The 14,778-nt window shown below is 44.4% G+C and overlaps 1 protein-coding gene across 7 annotated transcripts in view; it reads left to right on the top strand.

The window, feature by feature from the left end:
- Nucleotides 1-6,466, top strand: part of LOC125502004 — a 51,207-nt gene extending 44,741 nt beyond the window's left edge. Inside the window, exons 9-11 of one of the 7 annotated variants that reach the window (XR_007279777.1) lie at nucleotides 465-897; nucleotides 5,268-5,462; nucleotides 6,025-6,466. The gene's annotated coding sequence lies outside the window, so the exon portion shown is untranslated. The remainder of the gene's footprint in view (nucleotides 1-464; nucleotides 898-5,267; nucleotides 5,463-6,024) is intronic. The other 6 variants (XR_007279775.1, XR_007279773.1, XR_007279771.1 and 3 more) reach the window with 6 other exon arrangements.
- Nucleotides 6,467-14,778: the final 8,312 nt, after the last annotated feature.

Genomic DNA, 14,778 nt, shown 5'->3' with positions numbered 1-14,778 from the left:
CCTTTGAGGGAAGACACGCTTGTAATTTACCGTACGACGTACGTATGTATACATATATATATACGTGTATAACTTGCACGTTTTTTTCTAAAGAGCCTCGCGCGCCGGAAATGTTTATGAAATTTTGAAACCTTTTAAAATAAACCACCCACTTTCTTGACCTATCCCACGGACACGGTCGCCGTACAACCGATACCGAAAAATTTTTACACATGTTTATTACATGGACGAACATCGCCCGCACACCTACGTACCGATGTTCAACGCACACGTACCCCCGCTCTGTAACATCAACTCCTTTTTTTTTTCCTCACCCTGAAACAATAAACTTTACGGTACGACCTGCAGCTTTATTTCTCTCATGGTCTTATTATACTCGCAGGACGTTACGTGCCCAAGCATCGACGTAATCCGCGTCCCCGTCGTCATTTCTCGTTTCACGACTCCCGACATTTTGTCCACAGGCCACGCCGGGAATCGCGGGATTTTTCCGGTTTCCGAATCGACGGAAATTTCGCGGCACCGTGCTGCAAGCTTCGGAAATCTACTCGCGGTATGCGCGACAGCGGCGATGCCTCGGCATTCGGTGGCGGTGAATGAACCGCGTGTCTCTCGTCGTTTTCGGTTGAGCTCGAGAAGAAAAGGAGAAGAGAGAAGAAAAAAAGAAAAGGAAAATGAAAAACGAAGGAGAGAATGAGAGAGAGAGAGAGAGGGGGGGGTATACCATAGAAAGAGAGTCAGTTTGGAGCCTGGATGTTTACGCAAGGATGAAATTTAATTCCAGAAGACCTCCGACCCGCTCCACCAGACAGTGTAAACCTATCCGAAAGCCGTATCCGACAGCTAGTCACGGAAAAAGCTTCCCTATACTGTTCCAAACCTCCGAACAAGTATAAAGTAAGTAAGTAAGTGAGTACAAGTTTCCGTCTTACTCGTACGAAACGGATTGAAATAATTCGTTGGATCTGCTAAGGGACGGATATTTTTGCTATTGCCATGCGAATTTTGTAGCTTCTGCGCGAAAATTCGGACTTTCGGAGACGAGAGAAAAAGGAAAAAAAAAAAGAAATCCAAAGGAGAACGACGACCCGTTTATGATAAAACGGTGTTTGTTTAGCTTCGCGCGGTGAAAACTACTGCTTCAGATTCGGTGTGAGTTTGAACTTTGAGATGCGTCCGACGGAGACCGGGATGCGTTTTGCGAACTCTTTTAAACTCCGAGCTGCGGATAGCGCGCGTCTGTCTCTCGTCTCGTCCGGTACGTACGTACGTAAATTTTCTTCGGTCGAGGTACGTACGTACGTGCGTGTACATCCCTCCGTGATATGCATATCTGCAAAGTATCAACCGCGAATGCTGCATTTTTAGTAATAACAAACATCCACGTCCGTTATATCGTGGAGCTTGCGATCGTCGTTGCACGGAATTGCACGTGAACGAGAATTTGATTCGATCGTATCGCCGAAAAAAGAAAAAAAAAATCGCTCCACGATTCCACCGGGGCAGCAGGTCGCCGTGAAAGTGAGTATTGTACATCGGGAGTTGGAAGAAAAAGGAAGAAGAAAAAGAAAAAAAAAAAGAATCCAAGGATTTCGTCGAAGGAAAAGGCTAAATAAATATACCACGCGCGTTTTCCTGCCATACGTATAATACCCTTCTGCTTCTGTTACCGATGTGCTTCGTTCGAACGAGGCCCCGTAAGGATATATAGAAATATGTGCAGCTAAAGACGACGAAGAGAAGAGAAAAAAAAAAAAACGGACTGACAGAGGAGTGACGAACTACGTACACTTATTCGTGGGTGTTATAGGTGTACGCGCTACTTTTCAACCCCCTGAAACGTCGATGAAATTGAAAATTGCAGGCGGCGAAGAATTAATCATTCCGACGATCGAATTAGAAGGGAAAATTAAACGCGGGGACAATCGGGGAATTGTACGTTTCACGGAATTTGCGGTGAGTGCATTCGATGTGCAAATCGGTTTACCGGACCGCAGGACTAGCGCGAGTTTCGACGTCCGTCGTCCGTCGTTTTACGAAACCCCCGCTAAAACCCGCGCCCCCGACTAAAACAACATTCATTTGTTGAAAACATCATCCCTCCGGGGTGCTTGTATTCTGTGCGGACGTGCTACACGCGGACGGAAGTACAGGGTGTTCGGAAAATCCATGAAATTGCGAAATCCGAAAATATCGTACGTACGACGTGTGCGAGCGGATTTTAATTAAACTCCCCGGAAAATAAGGTGATCTTGATAAAGGGAAGAAAAGAAAAAAAAAAAATTCAATCAACGGCGGGTCGATTATAAGCGACAATTGGCCGAGTGATTCGATTCGAAAATAGTGCCGCTGGACCGATGTTGTAACATCGGTTTTAGTTACCGTACCCGATACCTGCGATATGGAATGTGTATTAAGTTTGTGTGTGTTGAGGCGGTGGTTTTAAAATAGCTCTCTTTTTCCACCGTACGCGGTTACGTGCGTGTAAAAAAATTACGATTCGTGTTGGTGTCGTGTACTTAAACTATCCACACAACTAAAAGCGGCAGCATCGGCACAACGTCAGCATCACCAGCAGCATCAGCATCAGCATCAGCATCAGCAGCAGCAGCAGCAGCAGCAATAAGGCAGCGGTCTATGTGCGGTGTTTGTTCAGCCGCAACTTCTCTAAATCTTTTGTGCACCACCGGAGGGTTGCAGTTGTCTCATTTCGGACCGCCGCGGAATATATAGAGTCGACGTATACTTATTATAACGTTCGCACGTCGCCGGTAATCATCCTCGAATTTTCCGACGTCTTCGTCTCGGTCTTTTGAATTTTGAGAACCAAAATTTCACCATCTCCACGATCGGAGTGGCGCAGTTTTCAGACTCCGAGAATCAGAAAACTGGGGAATCTCTTGGGGATGAAAACTGGGCGACCAAAAAAATGAGAAAAACCGACGACGCTTTCCACCGTGCGGATATACTAGAGGCACCTTTTACGCCCTACGATATCGCGGTGCGTTCGTATTATACCTATGAGAAACGATTAACTATTAGGTGTGGGCATAGAGTCGTTTCGTTTAGTCAGAACACAGATCAACTGACTAAAAGACACATAGGCACAGCCAAGACAAACCTTAAATGCTTGCTAACCAAACAGTCGGTCCAAATTAGCCACACCTACTCAAACGGGATCCCCCATTTCTCCGCTCTTATATACACATACCATTTAATTCTACATCCATTTCATCTTTCGCTCTCTTTCTCCGGCAACGAGATAATTGGTTACACGCGGGGGAAAAAAAAAAATTCAATTTTTTATTTTTTTTTTGCCATTTTAATCGGGACACCGCACGGATTATTTTCACCATGTAACGTCCGTCAATTCGAGACGCCCGTCTTCCGAGCCGAGATACGATAGTCCTACGGGTTGTTCCGAAAGTCTAAATGACAAGTCGACTATTAATAGGATTAGAAGTCTCACTACGTATAGCGACGTGCGTCTCTCGCTGTACATATGTACACACAAAATAGGTACACCGAATCGTGTATCGTAGAGGCGCACATGCCTGTACCGGTGTACGTATGTACCCGAGCTGCATTCCAGCACTAATAACTAAAACGTTTTGTCGGTTGTAAACCCATAAGGTATATCGCGAGTTTCTGGCGCACACGTATTATACATATAGGATTTATTTCTTCAGCCGCAGACAATAAGGAAGGAAATGGCCGATATGTTTTCAATAAAAATAAACCATCGGCCAAGTTTTTTTCGGGGTAGCTACCCGCGTGACGTGGTGTCAAACAGCGAAGGATATAAAGTAGATACTGTAAGAATAAAAAAAAAAACGGAGAGAAGGGTGGAGGAAAGTTTGTTTTCGTCTGCTTTAGATTCCGATAGGACTCGCGCCACTTCCGTCTCCGCATTAAGGATATATCGCTCCTAAAATCAACCCCTCACCCCCCTCCCTCTCGCCCGGCATTTTTTAATGGCCAGTCATTCTCAAGGGTGAAAATTTCTAGTCCTCATTTTATAACCGCGTGGTACCCCGCAATTTACGGCGTGATTCTATTTCTGGGTGAAGTATACGGTGCGCGTGAAAAAAAGCTCTTCTCCTCCTTTTTTTTTTTTTCTCGACGATTAGACGAATGCTGGAATAGATTCGTCAAAATTTCCGGGACTGTTAGAGTAAGAAATCTAAAGTTTGCAGGATCGAATGTGCGACGGGGATGTTTCCAAATAAGTTGCGTCGCGAAGGGGTGAGAATGCCTCCCCATTGTCGATTGCGGCAATACGGTAGAGTGGGATATACACACGAGGGTGAGAATTATGCAACGACAACCCTATCTGTCCTCGCCAACCGCATGAAGTGTACACTATATTCCAACTACGCGTATTATACGGAGTCCAGATAATCCGTACCGCAGTCTATTGATATGCTGATGCCGGGGACTTGTCGCGTGAAATTGCCACCCGATATATATATATATGTATATAATAACCGCACGTACACATTCTCACTTAACACCCCAACACAATCGTGGTACACAAAACGTACGGACATATGTGTAGAGAAATTCGATAATAACGTGCGCGCGTAACGGATGCGTGTATACGTACGGTCGTATAAATACACGAAAATATGTGGTGAATTATAATTTCAGCCCGACGTCGATTCGATCCGTGGAATTATCGTGCTTTATAATACCACCCCCGCACAATCGTATCTGCGACAAACAGCAGATCCCGTTAGCCAGGATCCTCGTACGGCTGTGCGAGTGCGTAAGAAAAAAGTTTCTCCCTCTTCTCTTTTCGATCTGCGTTTTTTTTTTGTTTTTTTTTTTCATTCGACGCACCGATTCCAACGGGGGAATTTTCATCGGTATTTTACGCACGATGTCGAAATATTACTCCCACAAATTACACGCTCGCATTCCGTATGAGTTAGAACAACACCCATAACGTATGAATTAAGATCACCCCGTAAGAGTTAAGAAAACATCCTCGATTGGCATTTTCCCCCCCACCGTAAGATGTGCCGTGTAGTCGCTCACGCGACGAGATGCATTCGTATTGTAATAATCTTCGAAAGTTTACGACTTCGGCATGCCCCGGTTGACTTTTTACCACCCTCCCTTTTTTTTTTCTCTTTCCCTCTTCTCATCCAGATATTTTTCAACCGCGATTTTCAGCGTACGCGGTTCTTGAGAAATTATTAAAAATCTTCCATGCATCGTTTCGCATTAATTAATCATTTCTTTTTTTTTATTTTCTGTTCAAGAAAAAACAGGAGAAAAGGAAGAAAGGAAGACTACGTGGTGGGTGCACTCGTAAACCGATGACCGAAACTGCAGTTTTTATACAGATGTTTTTCTCCACGTGAGACGGGTACCGAAAATTTTGGTCGACAGGTCGACGAAATCCTTTTACCGCATCAATGCGACAAGTGCGAGGCACCGTGCATAATGGAGCCCAGGTTTTTTTTTTTTCTTTTTCTTTTTATCCCGGATTTGTATCAGGGTAGTTTTTTTTCTTTACGATCAAGACGGGAGTATGCCGGTTCTTTGTACACCCCCAATACATAGCGAATCGTTATTCTTAAGACTTGTATAATTCCGCGGTGAATTGACCAGAAAATGGACAACGATTTGTTGGGGGGTCTGAGGGAAATACCTTTACAGGGCACATTCTCGATTCTCAAAAATCGTTCATTCGGTGAGACGAGGATAAAAAAAATTTCGGGGATGTATGGTTACGTCAGAGTGGATTAAGCGGGAATTAGGCTCTAGCAAAGCAAGCTATTGTGGGCCTCATTGTCAGCCTTGATATTGCGCTATATATTCGCAGGGATAATTCAGACAGGAGGTTAACCTCAGAGTCCATTATGAAGATTTTATCCACCCACGAATTATTCGGATACATGTCCCAATTCTAATATTTATTGTACGGGATTTTGCGGTAGGATTATCCGAACCAACGCGATATTGATCGTCTTACCATAATTATATATTTAATCAAAACCTTTTTGTTTGTTGCAGGAATTTTGAAAAAAATTATTCATCATTCTTTGGGAGTAAAGTGCGTCGGAGGTACGACTCTAGGAATTTTTTCAATCATCAATTACAGTCGATGTAGGAATGGTAACTAACATTAGGCAGTAAAAAGCTCATTTTTAGGGTCGTGGTCTTATTTTGACCCCATGTAAGACGAGGGATGATATAAGCCTGGACATAATATAAGTCTGAACGCGATATCTCGATGAGATTTATTACTAGCTTGATTGAGTGGACAGATTCGTGTTCCTGAAGTCTTAGATTCACGTCGATGCTCTACATTTTTTCAAATTTTTGAGCCAAAGATATTGTATTTTGACTTCAGAAATCCGAATATGGAAGAAAAATTGATTTATCTCGCTTTTTCACCGTGACTTTAAGAATATCTCTGCGTCAAAATATTCGAATTTATCAGTCTACGAGCAAACCCGAGCTTTGCTGGAGTCAGCGCAGCCAGCAGCGTAGCGCTTTGTTGTGAGACGTCACCTTGGAGGCTGAGCAGAGGTGACGCCCCACAACAAACTCCCTCGCTCGTGGCTACCTAACTCCAATTCAGCTCCGGTTTGCTCGTAGACCGAAAAATTCGAATATTTCGACCCGTACATGGATTGCGACAAATCAAAGTGGGTCTACAACTAAAACCAATCGATATGTCATCATTTTTCTGCTCCCAACAGCGAATAATTGATGATTACTTGATCGATTGCATGAGTAGATGATTTTGGCTTTCAGATTTGGATTCCTGAGTTGATTATACGTGAGATTACTCTCGAAAAACCAAAAAAAAATCGATTTTCGAGCAAAAAAAAAATCGATTTTTGGGCCAGAAGTAAAGTAGCTTACAAATTGATTGTATTACACTTTTCTGACGTATTTTGACCTCAGAAATCCGAATCTGAAAGAAAAATTGACCTATCTCTAAAATTGACCGAGTTATCGCTAATTTTCAGCTTTTTAGGGTCGAAAAAAAAAAATTAATTTTTCAATCTATATTAATGTAATTTGAGCTCAGGAATCCGAATCTGGAAGGAAAATTAATCTATCTCGAAAAATGATCGAGTTATCGCTGAATTATCGCATTTTTTGGCATAAATTTGAGGATATCTCGAAGGGAAAAAATCGTAGCTCAATTTGGACAACGGATTCGTATTCCTGAGGTCAAAATACATAAGAAAAGTGCCATACGATCAATTTTAAAAAATAAAAATTTTTGGTCAAAATTTGAGATTTTTCCAAGGGGTACCCCTTACGATTTTTTCAAATTTTGACCAAAAATTTTTATTTTTTAAAATTGATCGTATGGCACTTTTCTTATGTATTTTGACCCCAGGAACACGAATCCGTTGTCCAAATTGAGCTACGATTTTTTCCCTTCGAGATATCCTCAAATTTATGCAAAAAAATGCCTAAAAATGGCGATAACTCGATAAATTTTATAGATAGATCAATTTTTCCTCCGGATTCGGATTCCTGAGCTCAAATTACATTGATATAGACTGAAAAACGAATTTTTTATTTTTGACCCCAAAAAGCTGAAAATTAGCGATAACTCTGTCAATTTCAGAGATACGTCAATTTTTCTTTCAGATTTGGATTCCTGAGGTCAAAATACGTTAGAAAAGTGTATTAAACCTCTTCAAAAAAGTTATTTATTTTTCGCCCAAAAATCGATTTTTTTATTCAAGATTTTCTGCGGTATTCTCGTGTATTTCAAGCCTAGGAATCTAAATCTGCAAGCTATATCGATCTATTTGTGAAATTGACCGAGTTGTTACCGATTCATCTCGTGGAAGAGTGAAATTGTTCCCTGGATCCGATGAAACCGCAGAAATCATCAAGTTAGGAAGTCGAAATTCCATACACTCGGTGTCTTCGAATACCTGCGGTATATTTCACGTGTTTGCCGAGTGATCTGTTTGCAGAAGTGGTGCCGGCGGTGCAGGAGCGTGCCCTGGGACTGTCGGGTGAGCACCGACCTTACCTAATAACTATATTCAGCTTTATGGTGGCATACAGAAGCTACGTGTGTGGATGTTGGTAGGCCAAGACTGTGTGTTGTCTCGAAAAGCAATCCGTGTCGCGTAGAATAACAAGGAGAGAGAGAGATCTCTCTATGTACCAACCGTACAGCAGGTGAATTCCACACTCCTATAAGTTCCCTCCTCCTCTTATCCTTTTTTTTTTCCCCCATTGTCTCCTCACATATCCAACTCCCATCGCAGCTTCTTCTTCTCTCCCACCCCCGACCGCGGCAAACGCGACATCCATTTCGGGGTGTCCCGTCGCACGGAATGTTAACTTTAAACTCGAAATTCTACGGTGTTTGATCACCGTCCATTTTTTAACTACCATTAGAAACGTATTACTTCAACCACCGCAACTCTTTTTTTTTTCTTTTCATACGAAACACACGTATGTACCTCGGTAAAATATTATTTCAACGCACACCTTTGGAAAAATCATTTTTCTATTCGGTCGAAAACCTTCTCATCGACCAAATTCTGGCGTTGTAGAAAAATTCGGATTTTCTTCCTTTTTTTTTTTGAAAAAAAATCCGTCCCATAGGGATGTATACCTTCGAAAAAAAAATCCAAGAAGTACGGGGAATATAGAGGAGATGAAATGAGGAAGTGCGGAGGCGAGTGTGAAAAATAATTTCCCGTCCAATACGGTCGGTACGAAGGTATGTCGTGGGTTACGTGTACGCGGATCGTGGCTACGAGAGAGAGTGTCGAGGAGGTGATACGAGGACGGCGGTGAGGGGAGGTTAAAAAAATATTATCGTAGGGGTTGCCGTAGTGGCGTGCGAGCGAGGGAACGAACGGGCGTCAGTCGAGAGTGAGCGAGGGTTTTCGCGGTCTCCTTTCAGCGTTAGCAGGAGTCGACGTTTCGTTTCGGTTTCTCTCGCGACGGTCGATACGAACACCGGGGGTTGGTTTCTCCCGTGCCATTTAATTTCCCCGAGTCGCTTACCCACACAGTGGCGAGGCTGCGCCTGTAAGCTCGACTCATTGTCAAACGCCCGGCTATATAGCCGGCCTCGTTCAATTGACGCTCGCTAACGCTTACCACCGAGCCTCGGAGCCTCGGAGTAAAACGAAAGGGGGTACAATGGGGGGTGTGGCTTTGAGGACCCTGTACAGGTTTCCCCCCCGTGCCGCATATACCTTCGTAACCGTTCCCATTGGCTGTCGTCGTACATACCGAGTTACAACGCAAGCATGGCGGCAAAACTTATAGCCCTTCGTTCGACCCGAAATCGAGAGCCGCGAATGTCCTTCGTTTTTCGTTCGCTTCGTCCCCAATCGCGTACCCAATTTTTCGCGTTTCAGGTGGTGGAAAAAAAAAAAAAAAAAGAAATCACCACCACGCGAGGATCAAAAGCGACGAAAAACCGATCTCAACGTATAGCTGGACGCGCGTGGATGAAAATATTTCAGAGACGATGAAAATCCGTGTGTGATGTGCGCACGTGTCTTTCGGAACGAAGTCTTATTTCCGAAGTCACGTGTGCTTGGAAATGTGGTGTTCAAATGGTTGTACGCTATACCCGTTTACCAGCCGCGCGAGTCGAAGAAGATGCTGAAGAAGATTGATGAGGTGTATTTACCGCTAACTAACTGGCCGTCCGACGTGTAACTTCGAATTTTACCAAGACGCTCCGGAATTCCCTTCAGCACGGTGCGCGGCTAATGCGCTTCGGGGTGTCCCTGGCGCCTGTGCTAGCGACCTGCGTGGAAAATAATGTATGTTCGGGAGCCGTGAATAGGGTGTTCCCGTAATTAAGAGAGAAGTTCCGTAGAAAGGAGAAGAAGAAGTGGAAGATGAAGGGAGGAGGAAAGGACGAGAGAGCGGCGTCGACAAATTGCTTGAATTCCGAGGCGTTTTCATGCCGTTAAACTACTTCTCAATCTGTTCGTACATATGTGAACTTAACGCGGTCGCGGCTCACGCGTTTAATTATAACGATACCAGAAACTTGAAAAAATTAAAAGGGTGGTTCGCGCGGTGACTCGTTGCCGAGGTCACGTGTCACGCGTCGTTAGCGAGAAGACCCCGTGCGATTTTCTCAGCCCACGGGTATTACCAGAGCCACTTTGATGCCGTTTGATTGATGAGCTTCTGAAAAATCATCAAAGAAATTATTCAGCTATTTAAACCGAACTTGGGGATTTTTCTATCGATTCGCGATCCGTGGGGATCCATGAATCGAAAACACGTCGGTGTACGGGAACATTAAACGTGGTGTACCGGCTAGTATCGGCTCTTTGGATTTTCGGAAGAAGTAGAAGAAGAAGTAGAAGAAGTATAGAAGAAAAAGGAGCGGTTTGAAATGTAGAAAGGTTAACTACAGAGTTTATTCCTGGTTGAACAAACACAGGGATGGTCGCGTGCGCCTCGGCCGCCCACATATTTATAGATTTTATTTCTTTTACTTCACACGTTTTACGCATCTATACATACGCGCGCGTATATATATATATATATATATATATATATATACCCTCGCACACGTACACGTGCCGTATGAAGTACATACGCCAACTTTACCAGTACAGTAGCCCTGGCTCAGCCACCGTCCATCTTCACCTCCGCATTCGTTATTTTTTATTTTTTTTTTTTTCTTTTCATCCACCCGTACGCATCGAACGTACACCCACACGGTTTCGTCACCTCGTGTACGTGCATGGAAGTTTAAAGTTCCGAAAAAACGATATACGTTAACGGTTATACCGTAGAGGACCCGGTGGCACCGTTCGACGAAACGCCCGCGGACGATGAACACGTCGAAAAACCATAGAGACACCGTATAAAGACCAGAAATTGTTATGGCTCGGGCAATTAAAGGCTGGGCTTTAAACGGCGCGATAAATGTTTCGACAAAACTTTAACATCTCTCCGTTTACCTCCGGGCGTGACTGCATTACACAAACTCCGGGGGAGGGGTCACCTCATGCACCCGTTCTTCTCGTACGTGGCAAATTTTCACACCGCGTAGGTGTAAGGGTCGTTTAATCGTATACCGCGTTCCGTTCCGGGGAGGTGGGGGGGAAAGAAAATTCGAGAAAACTTTCGTTTTGGGAAGAGAGAGAAAAAAAAAGAGTAAATCTGGTCATCCGGTGAGAGGACGTATTCAGCTCGTTACAATGAACGCGGTTTCGCTAGACGTTTTGTCGGCAAAATTCTATTTCGCACGAAGAAAATTGCCGTACCGGCTAATCCAATTTTTATGGGGGTCGGGGGTGGGTGTAATATTGTTCGGCGAGAGTCCAATTGTCGGGGTTTTGTGGCGGGTCTGTTATTTTTCTAATTCGTACGGGGAGAGGGAGGGAGGGGGGGGAGGGAGGGTTACGGTACGGAACACCCCCGTCTTGTTTTCATTGGCCGTGCTTAAGGGTGCCGCGGTTGTTGTTTCATCCCCCTCATGCCGCCCTTCGTTTCTCTCTACACCGCTGCTTTTGCTGCTTTTGCTTTAGCTGACTGCGACGCTATACGTTTAGCTGTATACCGTTGCCGTTTCTCTCCGGCAGCACACCGAGAACGAGACGGGGTATACGGCAGAGTCTTCCGAAACCAAGGGTGACAATGCTTCCACGAGTGTTGTTGTAACGCCACAACCGACCGACCCGCGGGGACACAACCGTACGACGACGACGAGGACGACGATTATGGGCGGATATAACTAACCCGAGTTAGTCTTATAAACGGGGCGAGACGAGAACCCGTCTTTAGATCCCTATCTTATACATTTCTGCCGCAATGTACGTTCCCAAGATCTCCTCCGAGGTTTCGAACCGGTCGAATTCGTGCGGACGTATCGATGGCCGATTCCTACGAACGACGAGAATTTTTACTTTCCAATTTCGCACTACGTACGCAAACGGATCTGTTGACCATTTTTGTTTTTTTTTGCTCTGTATCGCGGTATTTCGTTTACGCTCTTCGATCTTTATAGTTCGTTCATCGGTCCGTTCCACATACCGAATAGGTATGTAACGTACGTGGCTCACGCTGGTGTAGTAGGTGAGCTTGAAATACGCCCTCGGATCCGAGACCATCTGTAACAACAAACTCGGACTTGCATTACTTCCCTTTGCTTCGGAACGTAGTAGTTATACGTCCTCAACGTTTACTCCCCGCGCGTTGCACGCGGATGTCCCGTGTCTGTATACGCACACGTACGCGTGTGCACTGAATGTGTATATCCTCATCCCGCGGGACTCACAGCGGTGTATTTCGAGTTTGGGATGAAAAGTGGCGAATCGAAGTGCTTCGTATTCCTATCGGATGAAACGAAAAATCCCATTCATTTTCGAATCGTCGTTCGAATATCATCGAGAATTTTCGTTCGAAGGGGATGAAAAAAAGCTCAAACGCGTGAGAAAAGCTGCACTAAAATATTCGGCACACTCTTAGGTGTGTTTGAGAAAATATATGCTCGACCGGCGAATCTGGTTTGAGGAAAATGAATATTGAGGAGATCTTGCATGAATGGGAATGGGTCTGGGCAAGCTCCGAGCGCATCAGAATCGAGAAACGCGAAGATCGTTGGAACGGTGAGAACGTCGGATCAAGTTCGAAGCATTCATCAGCTACTGTGTACACGAGCAAAAGCGAATGAATGAAACGTATAGTAAGATCGAGGAGTAGTGAGCTTCGCTGGTTGGTATAGGTATGTGTATAGTATTGTTTTGGTTATTTTGGCAAACCTAACATAACATACTTTGTTGTTTAACAAAATAAATTATTTTCTGTCGCTTCGCTTCGTCTCACCTCACCTCGTCTCGTTTCATAGCATCACCCGCGCGATAGCCTAGCCGTTCTTCTCACTCCAAATTATACGCAGCTATATACCTATTTACTTATGCACGTACACGGATAGTTGAAGCATACGCGCAACGACTACTTTATCTATCGCCGTATTTCTCGCCGCGGACGAATGACAATGCGAATGTCCATCTTTCGATTATAATCATTGGATATCCACCACCTCGCACGAGTACCAAGGCATGTTTTTTCTTCTTCCACTCGCTGCCCGTGCATAAAAGATTTGTGTCCCTGAAATTCAGCCGTCGAATGACATCCTCATTAAAGAGTCCTGTTCTGTCAAACGTGGTGTTAAATACCAACTGTCAACAGCTATACACCTCCCTTTGGAAAAGGCCATGGAAGAATCGTTTGAAAAAAAAAAGAAAACTTCGAGTCGCCGTTTTCCAAAATTTTCCCTATACGTCCCTGGTAAAAGAAAATGGGATGAAAGTTGATTATTTTTGGAATGAATTAATAACCTGTTGTTTCTAAATTTGAAAACGCGATGAATTTGTAGTCGTACGCGCGATGCAGGATGCCCGTGCATCCGTACAGCTAATACCTCAGACAAACGTACGTATATAAGATGAAGCATCCGAGTCAAGCCGCGCGCTGACGCGTATTTATGTGAAACAATATTTGTGTTGGCTTCAAAAAGCGGACCACTATATCTCGCCCGGCGCTCGTACCCGCAAGCTCGAAGACGGACCCCGTCCTCACCACGTATACGCGTCGCGATATATACCTTTCGAAAATCAAACCAACCGCGGATCGCGATCCTCCGAAATCTTAACGTTTCGAAAAAGGCGAATCACCGATGCGCCTGGATCGTTTATTCCACGCGTCCGTAGACCAGTTAGCTGAAATATCAATGAGGACATCGGAGTGGATACGGTTGCAGTAATATTCCTCTTTAATTTTACATCAATTTCCAAGTTTCTCTGGACTCCGATCGATGGTGGATAATTATATTGAATTTCCTAGAAAGTGATGTACGTTTCAATGGGCTTATGATGTTTTTACAGGGCGTATCGCGGCGGTACGGTATACGAGGAGGTGTATTTTTTAATACGGTATATAGCGACGTCCGCTCCTCCACGGTGGTATCCAATAAGTATAATACTCGAGCGTCGTTATAAGTTGCAACGTGCGGAGGGACGTCGAGCGTCTTCGCGTCGTGCCCTAGACGTCGTCGTCGTCGTCGTCGTCGTCGTCGTCGTCGTTATATAGCATAAGAAGCGAGAAGGTATGAAGCGCAAAGACGACGATGACGACGATGGTGGCGGCGGCAATCCATTAGGTAGGAATCCCCTGGCTCCCGGCAGACACACCCTGACGCTATCAAAACACGCCTTAAAACTTATATTCCATCGGAGGTGAAACGGTGGTCGTGAGAAAGCCCCGTACGTGAGATAGAATAACAGAACCGAACCGTAGAGAGAGAGGAAGAGAGGAAGAAAGGGAGGAAGGGTGGTAAGAGAAACAGGGAGAGAATTTGTGCCCATCGCGTAGTTAGCAGAACCCGCGGGAGCCTTACCGCGGGTACGTTGACGTCCAACATCAACGCCTTATAATTATTTCACATCCGAATCGGGTTCAATAATTCAGCTTAAATGTAAAATGGCCTGAAATTATCTTCTGTGCATCACTTAAGTTCCCTCCGAAAGAGAATTTCGCTCCATGATGGCAAAACCAGTCTTTGTTTCAGGGAAGATTGTGCCACCCTGAACTTTGAGACGACTGAAATTCTTAATTCAGGAAATCTGAATAAGAATAGAATAAGAGTCGCAACGTTCTGATAAAAATGATTTATCATCACAACGATCGATGATGATTTAGGGTTCAAAGGATAATTAAAACTTTTCATATACGTAAGGTTTCCTCATGGAGTTGAAAACTAAAAGGAGAAATAACCCGTTGGTATGGTTC

This window comes from Athalia rosae, chromosome 8 (assembly GCF_917208135.1).
Source record: "Athalia rosae chromosome 8, iyAthRosa1.1, whole genome shotgun sequence".
NCBI lineage: Eukaryota > Metazoa > Arthropoda > Insecta > Hymenoptera > Athaliidae > Athalia > Athalia rosae.
This window is presented reverse-complemented; position numbering and strand designations above follow the sequence as displayed.